Source organism: Schistocerca cancellata, chromosome 6 (genome assembly GCF_023864275.1).
Source record: "Schistocerca cancellata isolate TAMUIC-IGC-003103 chromosome 6, iqSchCanc2.1, whole genome shotgun sequence".
Taxonomy (NCBI): domain Eukaryota; kingdom Metazoa; phylum Arthropoda; class Insecta; order Orthoptera; family Acrididae; genus Schistocerca; species Schistocerca cancellata.
The window spans coordinates 294,674,165-294,687,608 of NC_064631.1; the positions used below are offsets into that span (position 1 = coordinate 294,674,165).

The window sequence follows — 13,444 nt, forward strand, 5'->3', positions numbered from 1 at the left end:
AAGCGCGCTGCTCTCCGTTGGATCTTCTCTATCTCTTCTATTAACCCTATCTGGTACGGATCCCACACTGCTGAGCAGTATTCAAGCAGTGGGCGAACAAGCGTACTGTAACCTACTTCCTTTGTTTTCGGATTGCATTTCCTTAGGATTCTTCCAATGAATCTCAGTCTGGCATCTGCTTTACCGGCGATCAACTTTATATGATCATTCATTTTAAATCACTCCTAATGCGTACTCCCAGATAATTTATGGAATTAACTGCTTCCAGTTGCTGACCTGCTATTTTGTAGCTAAATGATAAGGGAACTAGCTTTCTATGTATTCGCAGCACATTACACTTGTCTACATTGAGATTCAATTGCCATTCCCTGCACCATGCGGCAATTCGCTGCAGATCCTCCTGCATTTCAGTACAATTTTCCATTGTTACAACCTCTTGATACACCACAGCATCATCTGCAAAAAGCCTCAGTGAACTTCCGATGTCATCCACAAGGTCATTTATGTATATTGTGAATAGCAACGGTCCTACGACACTCCCCTGCGGCACGGCACGCCTGAAATCACTCTTACTTCGGAAGACTTCTCTCCATTGACAATTACATGCTGCGTTCTGTTATCTAGGAACCCTTCAATCCAATCACACAATTGGTCTGATAGTCCATATGCTCTTACTTTGTTCATTAAACGACTGTGGGGAACTGTATCGAACGCCTTGCGGAAGTCAAGAAACACGGCATCTACCTACGAACCCGTGTCTATGGCCCTCTGAGTCTCGTGGACGAATAGCGCGAGCTGGGTTTCACACGACCGTCTTTTTCGAAACCCATGCTGATTCCTACAGAGTAGATTTCTAGTCTCCAGAAAAGTCATTATACTCGAACACAATACGTGTTCCAAAATTCTAAAACTGATCGACGTCAGAGATATAGGTCTATAGTTCTGCACATCTGTTCGACGTCCCTTCTTGAGCCGGCCGAAGTGGCCGCGCGGTTCTGGCGCTGCAGTCTGGAACCGCGAGACCGCTACGGTCGCAGGTTCGAATCCTGCCTCGGGCATGGATGTGTGTGATGTCCTTAGGTTAGTTAGGTTTAACTAGTTCTAAGTTCTAGGGGACTAATGACCTCAGCAATTGAGTCCCATAGTGCTCAGAGCCATTTGAACCCTTTTTTTCCTTCTTGAAAACGGGGATGACCTGTGCCCTTTTCCAATCCTTTGGAACGCTACGCTCTTCTAGAGACCTACGGTACACCGCAGCAAGAAGGGGGGTAAGTTCCTTCGCGTACTCTGTGTAAAATCGAACTGGTATCCCATCAGGTCCAAAGGCCTTTCCTTTTTTGAGCGATTTTAATTGTTTCTCTATCTCTCTGTCGTCTATTTCGATATCTACCATTTTGTCATCCGTGCGACAATCTAGAGAAGGATTACAGTGCAGTCTTCCTCTGTGAAACAGCTTTGGAAAAAGACATTTGGTATTTCGGCCTTTAGTCTGTCATCCTCTGTTTCAGTACCATTTTGGTCACAGAGTGTCTGGACATTTTGTTTTGATCCACCTACCGCTTTGACGTAAGACCAAATTTTCTTAGGATTTTCTGCCAAGTCAGCACATAGAACTTTATTTTCGAATTTATTGAACGCCTCTCGTATAGCCCTCCTCACACTACATTTAGCTTCGCGTAATTTTTGTTTGTCTGCAAGGCTTTGGCTTTGTTTATGTTTGCTGTGAAGTTCCCTTTGCTTCCGCAGCAGTTTCCTAACTCGGTTGTTGTACCACGGTGGCTCTTTTCCATCTCTTACGATATTGCTTGGCACATACTCATCTAACGCATATTGTACGATGGTTTTGAACTTTGTCCACTGATCCTCAACACTATCTGTACTTGAGACAAAACTTTTGTGTTGAGCCGTCAGATACTCTGTAATCTGCTTTTTGTCACTTTTGCTAAACAGAAAAATCTTCCTACCTTTTTTAATATTTCTATTTACGGCTGAAATCATCGATGCAGTAACCGCTTTATGATCGCTGATTCCCTGTTCTGCGTTAACTGTTTCAAATAGTTCGGGTTTGTTTGTCATCAGAAGGTTGGTTGGTTGGTTTGGGGAAGGAGACCAGACAGCGTGGTCATCGGTCTCATCGGATTAGGGAAGGAAGTCGGCCGTGTCCTTTCAGAGGAACCATCCCGGCATTTGCCTGGAGTGATTTAGGGAAATCACTGTCACCAGAAGGTCTAATATGTTATCGCCACGAGTCGGTTCTCTGTTTAACTGCTCAAGGTAGTTTTCAGATAAAGCACTTAAAAAAATTTCACTGGTTTCTTTGTCCCTGCCACCCGTTATGAACGTTTGAGTCTCCCAGTCTATATCCGGCAAATTAAAATCTCCACCCAGAACTATAACATGGTGGGGAAATCTACTGGAAATATTTTCCAAATTATCCTTCAGGTGCTCAGCCACAACAGCTGCTGAACCAGGGGGCCTATAGAGACATCCAATTACCATGTCTGAGCCTGCTTTAACCGTGACCTTCTCTCGGCACTTGAGTGAATTTTCACGTAATTGTTCTATCAGCACTCGATACTGCATCAGGAAATCTCGACCTCATTCGAGCGCTAGTATCGTTTGCCAACAACACCTACTTCATTACATAACATGGCATTGCTGTCTTCCGGCATCACAGGTGCGGCTAAAGTTCATAATTGTCAGATAAATACGGTTATATGCAGTGCCATTACATTCCAATCAGAAGAGGCAAACTAGGGACAAAAAATCTCATTAAACAGTTTCATTGAGTAGGTTGCAGGAACCCCAGACTGTTCCAAATACTCAGTAAAGAGAATAAAGAAGGAGTAGGAAAACGAACCAGCAAGTAGTTATCATGGCTTCACTGATCAGAAAGACGTGGAACAAAAGGAAAATTTTACTTTTAGGTAATATTGCTGAAGAAATTATCGCCGGTCGTGGTGGCCGAGCGGTTCTAGGCACTACAGTCTGGAACCGCGCGACCGCTACTGTCGCAGGTTAGAATCCTGCCTCGGGCGTGGATGTGTGTGGTGTCCTTAGGTTAGTTAGGTTTCAGTAGTTAGGTTTAAGTAGTTTAAGTTCTAGTGGACTGATGACCTGAGAAGTTAAGTCTCATAGTGCTCAGAGCCATTTGAACCATTTGAAGAAATTATCAGGGGACTGACATAGTTTTCATATGATGCACGTTCTGCATTTTACATTGTCATTACCGTAGTAAGTAACATTATGCAGTACGTTACAGTACATATTTTTACCCTTTTCGTTCTGGCTGCATGTGGTCGATCTTGTTTTGCTCTTGTTGATCGTTTGTTTATGAGATAAATTCTTTTTCGGTACTCTAGTGGGAAGCTAACGCACACCTTTTGCTGTATATTTGGTTAGAAATATGCTACGCCTCCTGTGCAAATTCAGATACACTTCCTGGAAAAAAAGAAAAAAAGAGACTGATGCACCCAAAGGGGAGAAGGAAGCGAAATGAAACTTCGCGGTTTGAGAAGGTCTGTGATGTTACGCTCTCAGAAAAAAAATAGTGTACCCTTTGGAGGTTTCCAATTGACTCAAGATTTATTGTTGCAAAAGTGCGTGACGTGTACGTGGAATGGTCACATTTACAGATCAGTAGCACAAGCGGCTCTGAGGTACCAGGTACCGAGCCGTGCTGAAACATCCACATTAATACGTGGGCAGCTATGCGTACGCTGACTGGCATCCAGTCGATAGTGCAGATAGAGAATACTGTCATACAATGAAGGCTTTCACGACCGGATATTTCAACTGCTGAGAATTTTTCAGGGTTGTATGGCCGTAGTCCATGGAACTATTCAATCCCTGACGTTTCTTCCGAGGCTACGTTGGACATCTTCGAAGATGCTCCTGGTTGTGCTGAGTCATCAAGACATCTCGTCCCATCGTATCCCAAATGTGCTCAATGGAAGACACGTTCAGAGATCGTGCTAGCAAAGGAAGTTATTGCACATCTTACAGAGCACGTTGAGTTTCACGGGCAGTGTGTGGGCGAGCATTATCCTATTGGAACAACACATCACCTTCCTATTGCAAGAACGGCCGAAGAAAGAGTCTAACAACATTCTACACGTACCGAGCGCAGATCAACTTCTTCTCAAGAAACACCAAAGGTAAATAAGAATTGTAGCTTATAGCACTCTGGACCATAAAGCCTGCGGTGAAGCCAACGTGCCGGCCGCTGTGGCCGAGCGGTTCTAGGCACTTCATTCCGGAACCTCGCTGATGCTACGGTCGCAGGTTGGAATCCTGCCTCGGGCATGGATGTGTGTGATGTCTTTAGGTTAGTTAGGTTTAAGTAGTTCTAAGTCTATGGGACTGATGACCTCAGAAGTTAAGTCCCATAGTGCTTAGAGCCATTTGAACCATTTCTGAGGCCAACGTGTCGTGAACGAATGCACTCTACGAGACAGCGCTCACCAGGTCTTCTACGTCGTACACGCAAACGACCATCATTTGCGTGCAGGCAGAATCTGCTTTCGTCACTGAAGACCACGGCGCGCCATTTCATCTTCCAAGTGATCCTTTGATGGCACAAGTCAAGCTTGTGGCGTAACTGGAAGGCTGGTAGAGATATGTGTGCCCGTAGTCCCACAGCTAATAACCGGTTCGCAACAGTTCGTGTTGACACGTCTGGGACTCACAAGCCGTCCTGTCTGTGCTCTGGTAGCTGTGCAACATTACAACACGATGATGCTGGCGGACGTCTGTACTGCGTTGACGTGCAGAACCTCGTCAACGCGTGTGAGAATGTTCACGTGACCACTGACTTCACCATCGTTGCACAGTTAACGCGGCGCGTCCAACGTGCGTGGCAATTCTCCGATAGCAGCATCCCGCCACTAGCAAGGCCACGATTTAACCCCTTTCAGACTCGCTCAGGTGACCGTACGAAGCACGAGTGCGCCTGCGTGGCTGGGTTGCCTGTTTGCTTCACAAGTTTGCACCACATTGCGAACATTTCCTATTAAAAGGCAGACACAGATGGCGCTCTGGTAGCTAAGCCACTACGTCATCTATTGGCGGACGACGTTGAAACCTTTATCAGTACATCTACTATCCTTCAGGTGGCATGTGCCATGTTGGATCAAAATCGATGTCGTCTCTCCAGGTGTATGAATTTTTTTTTCAGGCAAAGTATTACGTGATTGCACAATGGAGTCAAATTTACAGAGAATTTGACAGTATGAGCTCGCTTACCAGATCAACATTGCGTCTCCTCTGGTCTTCACGCATGCTCTGATTCGATTGGGAAGGGAGTCATAAAACCTTTGTATCCTCTCCTGAGGCAACATGTAACACGACTGTTGTTCCTGACACTTGTTATTTCGAGCGGTTCTGGGCGCTTCAGTTCGGAACCACGTGGCTGCTACGGTCGCAGATTCGAATCCTGCTTCGGGCACGGATGGGTGTGATGTCCTTAGGTTAGAGAGGTTTAAGTAGTTCTAACTCTAGGGGGCTGATGACCTCAGATGTTAAGTCCCATAGTGCTTAGAGCCATTTGAACCATTTTTGAACACTTTTTATTCTGTATACTGGCAATGCAATGGAATAGCTGCGCATCCATGTTCTATTGGGACAGATCTGGAGATCTTAAGGGCCGCGGGAATACCTCAACATCACGCACACTGGTCACTGAAATACGTCCATATGTGAAAGAACGTTGTTAAAAAATACCACCACGATAGTGTCACAGGTAACAGATGGTTCAAATGGCTCTGAGCACTATGGGACTTAACATCTGAGGTCATCAGTTGCCTAGACTTAGAACTACTTAAACCTATCTAACCTCAGGACATCACAAACATCCATGCCCCCGAGGCAGGATTCGAACCTGCGACCGTAGCAGCAGCGCGGTTACGGACTGCAGCGCCTAGAACTTCTCGGCCACAGAGGCAGGCGGTGTAGGAAGGCACTGAATGTTGCAGAGAATTAATTACTTGTTCTCGAAGACGCAGAAGTGAGGGGATTAGATGTGCTTGGTGCACAGTAATGCGATCCTCCCTTGTAGTGGTCAGACGTAATAAACTAGAACCTTGACGACGAGTATTTCTGCACTACGCCGTCCAGCATCGGTTACGCTGTCACATTCGAACGCCTCACAGATCCACACTGGAACAGATGGCGAAACTGAAAGCCACGATAAGGCTCGTTTCAAAGTTTCTGATAGCGCTGTCTTACACGAGTATGCGGCATCTCCGTGTCCCTCACTTTTTATGTCAGAGTGTCTTTATACATCATCTTGTCATTCGATGTGTTAACCTGGTGAACACCTGGTGAACTTTTTTGTCAGTCTTAGGTGCATGTTAAATCGTTCGCGTTTAGGTAACAGATTATCAGGCTGGTATCCGTAAAATCTATATCTGTAGAGCGCGTACTTCATCAAATATTACTCTTGACAAGCGTATTGATATGAGAGTTGCTTATATCACATATTTAAGACTGAACCGGAAAGCAACACGACACAGAAATTGATACGCACATCCATAATAGATAGCAATCATTGACCGAGTACTGAAATCAGAAAGAACTATTGTGACTTCTGTTAACGGTTAGATTTACCGTTTCATACGACAGAAACATTTGAGAAATTAGTGAATCTTCTACCTCACAAAGTAATTATTTAGTGAGAAATTCTTGTAAATACAGAGATGACACGAGCAAATACGTTACGTAACTTTGTGACAAAGGACACATCTATCGTTATCTTCGTCATATCGTTTAAAAAACTCGAGCGTTGTGTTAACAGACATGAGAGAGCCATGAGAGACCAACTGTTGTTAAGGTCTCGACATGAATACTGCATCGTTGTTAATAGTGGTAGTGAGGAGGTAACTGAAACTGAGTAGTGTACGCAATCTTACGAGGCTAAGTTGTGGTGAGACTGTTTTGTTCGGCTTATCATAAAGCTGAAGCTTACGACAGGACAAACAGAAAGATTGTACATACCTCACAAGGGCGATGAAGGGTTCCGCGTGTCACGCCGGCCCATGTCTGAAACAAGATTATATTGTAATTATGGTGCGGCAGGAAAAGTTTCACAAGAAAAGTACTACATCTACGTGTACACTATCCGGTCAAAAGTATCCGGAGATCTAATTGCGCACATTAATATGATGTGTGTCCACCATTCGCCTTTACAACGGCTTCAAGTCTGCTAGGGATTGTTCCAGTAAGGTGTCTGAATATCTATGGAGGAATGGCAGCCTATTCTTCCTCCAGAGACGAAAACACAGGAGGTACTGTATCAGTGGAGCTGCTAGAAAAGGAAAAAATCGGGACTATTCTAAAAACATTAATTTGTCTCCGACCGCTGCCAATGTAAACCATCCACTTCCAGTACTCCCTGTGGCAATGTCAAGACTGAAATTAACTCGACATCCACGGAAAAAAATCGGTCCATTCAATATAACACTTTGTGCAGTTCCATTTGTGCCAAGTTTTCGATTTCCTTCAAATTTTGCATCCTTGAGCCCCCGTTCACCACATGTACATCTAGCGATTGGCGGCTGACGCTACAGATCAGACTTCATTAATACTTATAGTACAGGGTTACATCACCAGTTAGAGTTACATTTTCAGCAAGTACACCAAGTCCTTTCATCCATACATGTATTTTTCCAGTACTGCTAACTTTACGACAGGAACGAGTATACAATGTAAAAGGCATATTACTATATACATAACTAGGTCTAGACTGGGTCTTAGCATCTATTCCACAATGCCAGGTCTTGTAAGTGATCACATCTCGATCGGCGAAAGATTCCAATCCAGGTGGAGAAGCATTCTCACATTGTGGAACAGATGCTAAGACCCAATCTGCCCATAGACGCGAAGTATTACTGTAAACATTGTTCAGGGTGATGGTGCCAACACAGCGGGAAACAGCTCTAAGTCACACCTCCTCACGCTCGGCAAGTTCTGATGCAGGGGCATAACACTCCTCCTGCCGTTCCCGACAACCATCGTGCGAATCGTCAACTCGTCGCGGGCAGGCTGTACTGGTGTTGGATGATGGGGTCATTCTAAATGCGTTTCGTTGGATCAAGTTCGGGCTCTGGGCAGGCCAGTCCATTTCGGGAGTATTACTGTCCACAAACCATTGCCTCACAGGCACTGCGACATACTACGGTACAATCCCACGCCGATATAAGCAATCATCGACTCCGAGTTGTTTCTCTACGGCATGTAGTCCACAACGCTGTGTAATGTGTTCATTTCCTTCCGTATATAGCGCTTTCCTGAGCGCAATGAGTGGACAACACCTCAACCACTGAAACCACTCCATATCGCAACACAACATCGTCCGCACTTCACTTCTGGTAGTGCACTTGTTAACAGGCAACCTTCTCCAGGCATTCACCAGACACACACCGTTCCATCGGATTGTCACAGGGTATAGCGTGATACATCACTCCAAATCGCTGCTTTCCAGTCATCCACTGTCCAATGGCGTTGATCTTTACACCAACCTAAGCTTCACTTAGCACTGACTATACGAAATGTGTGGCTTATGAAGGCTGCTCGACCACTATACCCCATGGTTTTTGACTCCCTAGGCAGAGTCATTGAGCCAGCTGGACTGCTGGTAGCATTATGAAAGTCCTGAGTGATTTCATACGATTTATCATAACCATCGTAACTATACTCAACGTCGCTTGCTCCAAAAAATGCGCCCTTACGGTCTACCCGATGACATATGCGGTAGGATAGAAAGTTTTCTAACAGAAAGAGAGCAATATGTCGTCCTGAACGGCGTGACTTCAACAGAAACAAGCGGTACTTCAGGTGTGCCCCAGGGCAGCGTAATAGGTACGCTGCTTCTTACGATTTACATAAACGATCTGGTTGATGGTATTGACAGCGGCATTAGACTGTTTGCCGATGATGCTGTAGTCTACAGGAAATTAGTATCACACGAATGTTTTGAACAAATCAATGAGGATTTTCAGAAAATAAATGTGTGGTGTAATGACTGGGAGTTATCTCTCAATATTAGTAAGTGTAACCTCCTGCGTACAACAAGGTGAAAATCCCCATTAATGTACGAGTACAAAATATAATCCCCGTCTTTTAAAGCGGTAACATCTGTCAAGTATCTGGGTGTGACTATTCGAAATGATCTCAAATGGAATGATCAGACTACACAAGTAACGGGCAAGACGAACTCTAGATTGCGGTTTGTTGGTAGAATCCTGAGGCGGTGCAGTCCTTCAACAAAGGAAATTGCTTATAATACGTTAGTTCGTCCAGTCTTCGAGTATTGTTCGTCTGTATGGGACCCATACCAGTTGGGTCTGATTCAAGAGATTGAGAAGGTCCAAAGAAGAGCGGCAAGATTCGTGACTCGTACATTTAGCCATCGCGAGAGCGTTACAAATCTCATAGAAAGCTTGAAGTGGGACACACTTGCAGATAGACTTCCGAAATCCGATCTTCGCCCAGGATGTAGAGCATATATTATTACCACCAACTTTTAAATCGCTTAATGATCACCATTCAAAGATAAGGGAAATTAGAACTCGTACTGAGGCGTTCAACAGTCGTTTTTCCCTCGTGCGATCCGCGAGTGGAACAGTGGGAGGGGGGGGGGGGTGAATATCACGTTGGCGCAAATTGTGCCCTCCACCACACACCGCTTAGTGGCTAGCGGAGTACATATGTAGATGTAGATGTATATACTCCGGAATGCTCGACTGTCCCTGTCCGTCAGTGCAAGATGCCTGCGTGGTTTGGGTTAGCTGTAGTTGTTCCTTCGACTTTATGCAATCACATCACCAACAATGTACTTGCGCAGCTTTAGTAGCGTTGAAATGACCCTCATGGATTTGTTATTCAGCCAACGTTCGAAGCCATGAGCTCTTTCCTGACCTATCCATCTACTGTTACTGTTTTTCTACAGACGGCACGGTACTCCTCCCCTCCTTGTATACTGGATCCGGACACCTTCCTTGACGTCTACTGGTCAGTCTCTTATTACGTTGGGGTGTACTTTTAATGAGATAGTGTGCATTCCGCAAGCCACTGTACTGTACGTGGCGCAGGTATATGGTACCACTATTAGCGATTTTGTTTCTTATTGCATTACGCTATAGTGCAACGGAAATATGACTGACTATAGCGTGTCCAATGATCTGTTATTCTCATGGTCCCTGCGCAAAATATAGATTGATGGTCCCACATCTTTCTTCGTATGTAGGTTATGTAAGTTTAACGTACAGGATTTCGCAAGAACTACTTTATTCCACTTAAGTTCTTCCAACATTTCTATTACATTTTCTTATGAGTTACAAAGACGTTTTACAATTCTAGCAGCACGACGCCCCTGGATTCGATGACTGTTGTGATACCTGCTTGTCAAGGACACAAAAATTTAAAAGAATCCTCTATAATTGATTGCACTAGCGTCGTGTATGCCATTTCCCTCACGGATGCGTTATATTTTCTCATAATCATTTTAAAAAAAACTATGCCTTCCATTCGCATCCCGTAAAACTGATTTTACGTGATCGTCCCATTCCATATTGCTTCTTAGTATTACCCCTAAGAAATTATACGATGTGACGTCCTCATGATGTTCACCACTAAAGCTATAATCAGACACTGTACGCTACTTTCTCTTCCTTATTGTATATCTTACTTATTTTTGAGACGTGTGTTCTGACGTTTGATGCGACCCGCCGCGAATTCCTCTCTAGCGCCAACTTTTTTAACTCAGAGTAGCAACTGCAGCCTTACGTCCTCAATGATTTTCTGGATGTATTCCAGTCTTTGGCTTCCTCTACAGTTTTTAAACTTGCGGCTCCCTCTAGTACCACAGAACTTATTCTGTGACGTCTTAACAGATGTACTACCATCCTGTCCCTTCTTCTTGTCAGTGTTTTGCCGATTCTGCGGAGAACTCCCTCATTCATTACCTTTTCAGTTCATATAATTTTCAAAATTCCTCTGTAGCGCCACATCATTCTCTTCTTGTCCGGTTTTCCCACAGTCCACGTTTCATGGCACAACAATGCTGTGCTCCAAACGAACATTCTCAGAAATTTCTTCCTCATATTATGGCGCCATTTTTGGCAGTGCTAGTCTGCTTTTTACGCCCTTTTTGCTCCGTCCGTCATGGGTTAGTTTGCTGTGGTGTCAGAATTCCTTAACATCAACAACTTCGGGATCTCCAATTCTGATGTTAAGTTTCTCGCTGTACTCAGTTCAGCTCTCAATCCATATTCTGTACTCATTACACTGTTCATTCCATTCAACACATGCTGTAATTTTTCTTCATTTTCACTGAGAACAGCAACGCCAGCAGCGAATCTTATCACTGACAACCTTTTACCTTGAATTTTAATGCCACTCTTGAACCTTTCTTTTGTTGTCGTTGTTGTGTTTGCAGAAGAGCCAACACCGTGTTACGAGAGGAGGCCGAAATGCACGCGTTTTAGCTCACGCAGGCTGGCGTGAGGAGGGAAGAACTATACTGACGTGAGGTCTGGAACATGATAAAGAATGAGAATTCAGAAAGCGGACATAATTAGTGGGATACTTAACTTTAATCCATTAATGATGAACGTCGCTCTTGACGGTACATGATTCACAATATTATCTGTTCAGAATTATAGTAACTGAATATGGCGCCTTGCTAGGTCGTAGCAAATGAAGGCTATGGTTAACGGTCGTCTCGGTAAATGAGAGCGTATGTAGGCAGTGAACCCTCGCTAGCAAAGTCGGCTGTACAACTGGGCGAGTGCTAGGGAGTCTCTCTAGACTAGACCTGCCGTGTGGCGGCGCTCGGTCTGCAATCACTGATAGTGGCGACACGCGGATCCGACGTATACTAACGGACCGCGGCCGATTTAAAGGCTATCACCTAGCAAGTGTGGTGTCTGGCGGTGACACCACAGTCGTCATTGCTTCTTCCATGTATAGATTGAACAATAGGGGCGCAAGACTGCATCCCTGCCTTACACCCTTTTTAATCCGAGCACTGCATTCTTGGTTGTCCATTCTTATTGTTCCGTCTCGGTTCTTGTTCATATTGTACATTACCCATCTTTCCCTATAGCTTACACCTATTTCTCCCGGTATTTCGAACATCTTGCACCATTTTACATTGTCGAATGCTCTTTTACAACTCGACAGAGCCAGTGAACGTGATGTCACTTTATCCGAATGTAAAGAGAGGTAGGTTTCATTACGTCACGTGAAATATTTCTCCAACTTAGGAGAAGAAAAACTTCTTAGCCAAGTTCGCAATAAAACGCTGTACTGTGGATGACCGGTTTCGATAAAACTATGTTACCATCATCAGGTCTTTGTGTAGGTTATTATAAACATCCTGAGCCAGATGCACACAAAATCTTTACATTAAATCTCCAGATGCACAACATATGACATATATGATGTGTTGGCACGTCAAAAGTAAAAGTTAAAATTACTATGTACACAAACAGCCATAACATTTCATCGATATGATGACTGTCAGTCAGTCTGTTGGCGCCCTAGTATGCGTGACGTGTGATCATACGGATGCAATGTTGTGGCGATTTAACTTTTACTTTTGACGAGTTAACACATCATTCATGTCGTTGTTGTGCATCTGGAGATTTAATGGAAAGATTTTGGGTGCATCTGGCTCAAAATGTTTATACGAGGGTTATTTGGAAAGTAAGGAACGATCGGTCGCGAAATCGAAACCACAGTGAAAATCCGATGACGTTTTGCACAGGTGTGTTGGGCAGTGTCTCTAGTATGCCCGTCGATCGCGTTACGTCGTTCTTTTTAGTTATGAGCATACAGGGAGCACGTAAAGGTACCTAGAACAATAGTGTCTCCCGCCAAAAATTTCGCCTGAAGCTATGCAGCCAACATTACATAACTGTCGTGCGCTTCCTTCTTCAAGACAATTCTCACCCGTATTCTGCAGGGGCGAAAAAGATGCTCCTGCATCGTTTTCAGTTGTTTGACTACCCACAATACAGCCCGTAATTGTCTCCCCCTCTCTGAGTTTCATCTCTGCTCACATGACCCGCTGGCTATGAAGACAACATTTTGGTACGGACAACAAGCTGTAGGCCAGCGTAGAAAGTACTGGCGGCCGCCTTCTATAACGAGGGTATTGGAAAGTTGGTACTACGCTACGACAAACGTCTAAGACGGACCGGTGATTATCGAGATAAGTAGCTGGAAGTTGTAGCTAACTGTTCCAAATACAACACTTTTGATTTTCATTGTGGTTTCCATATCGCGACCTATCGTTCCTTACTTTCCGAATAGTCCTCGTAATAACCTATACGAAGTAACCTTGTTTACCGAAGCCGGTTATCCACAATACAGTGTTTTTATTGCCATCTTGGCTAAGAAGTTTTTCTTCTCCTGAGAAAGTAAATGCAGATCGCCCCTTCGT

General features: G+C 44.4%; 1 protein-coding gene across 1 annotated transcript in view; it reads right to left on the minus strand.

Annotated features, from left to right (window-relative positions):
* The window catches only part of LOC126088297 (probable beta-hexosaminidase fdl), an 819,052-nt gene that overhangs the window by 432,040 nt on the left and 373,568 nt on the right, over positions 1–13,444 (minus strand). Inside the window, exon 2 of the mRNA XM_049906427.1 lies at positions 6,994–7,038. The gene's annotated coding sequence lies outside the window, so the exon portion shown is untranslated. The remainder of the gene's footprint in view (positions 1–6,993; positions 7,039–13,444) is intronic.